We start from the raw sequence: 1,332 nt of genomic DNA, 5'->3' as shown, positions 1-1,332 counted from the left end.
TGTGTGTTTTATAAACATGGAACCAACTTCTTATCTCCCTACCAGGTTACTTTATACAGTTGAGTTTCTGAGTAAACAAGATGCTCCAGTAGCAGGTGTGTAACTTACTTCCTACAAAGTTTCCCAAATACTGCACTTAGGAAAGTTCAGGTTTTTGGACTATAAATCCTACAATTTCTCAGCCATGGTGGCCACTGATCATGTTGGCTGTGGGATTCTGGGAGCTTCAGTTCCAAAACAAGAGCAGCTTTTGAGAGCTCTGCCCAAGTCATAGAAACTTGAACCTTCTAATCTGACAAAATACAGATAGGCACCCTGCAGGCATCTGTCCCTGGTGCCGCTTCTCTATTCCTTCAAATGCCTGATGAATACATGTGGCCTTCACCTATAAAATCCTGGACTTCCAGACAGAATGAATTTTCTGGGTATGGACTGTATATTTTAATCTTGTAAGCCGCCTCGATTGCATTTTGTAGAGAGGCGGGATATAAATAAATTTTATTATTATTATTATTATTATTATTATTAGGGGCAGAATCTGGGATCATTACATTTTGGATTACGGTTTGCCAGCAAGGGAGATGTAATCTAAAATGTAACTTTTCCAAGCCCCAATCAAGTGTTACATTTAGAAAACAGGAAAGCATCAGCAATTACATTTACAAATACATCTGTCTAATCCTGCATGTTTAAATAATATTTCTATCATCTATATGTCAGGATGATTTAAGATAAAATTATACCCTTCTTTCATATTTAAACAGCACATGTTGTTTGCTTACCTTAGTTCTTCTATGCACAAGCTGTTTTATTTTCTCCACATTTTTTATTCTGGCTGTAAGTACAAGAACTTATCCCATGGCTTCCTGTAGTTATTCTTCTCTACCCTCCAAGGAATTGTTTATTTTTTGACAAGAGTCCCCTAAATTAAGCCCATCAGATTATGATCTTTTATAAATCTTGCCCATGAGGAGAAATGCAGGCAGCTCTGAGAGCACCAAACATCTTCATTCAGGGCAATGCAATGATGGAATTATTTCCTCTGAAAAGGAACAGAGTGCACAGGTTTTTGCTTTGCGTCTTGTTTACTCCTGCATGTTTAAATGATATTTCTATCATCTATATGTCAGGATGTAAGATATCTGCCATCCTGGAATGCTTTACAACACGAATGGCTAAACTAATGGAGGATGGGGCCACCCATGGCTACTAGTCACAATGGCTACATATCACCTCCCATTTTAGAGGTTGTATGCCTTTGTTGGGGAATGTGAGACTGCGTGTATGTGTACGTGTTCAGTGTCCAAATTAAGTTAATAAATACTGTATTTT

Source organism: Sceloporus undulatus, chromosome 2 (assembly GCF_019175285.1).
Source record: "Sceloporus undulatus isolate JIND9_A2432 ecotype Alabama chromosome 2, SceUnd_v1.1, whole genome shotgun sequence".
NCBI classification, from domain to species: domain Eukaryota; kingdom Metazoa; phylum Chordata; class Lepidosauria; order Squamata; family Phrynosomatidae; genus Sceloporus; species Sceloporus undulatus.
The sequence above is the reverse complement of the archived record's forward strand: the minus strand, read 5'-3'. Positions refer to the sequence as shown.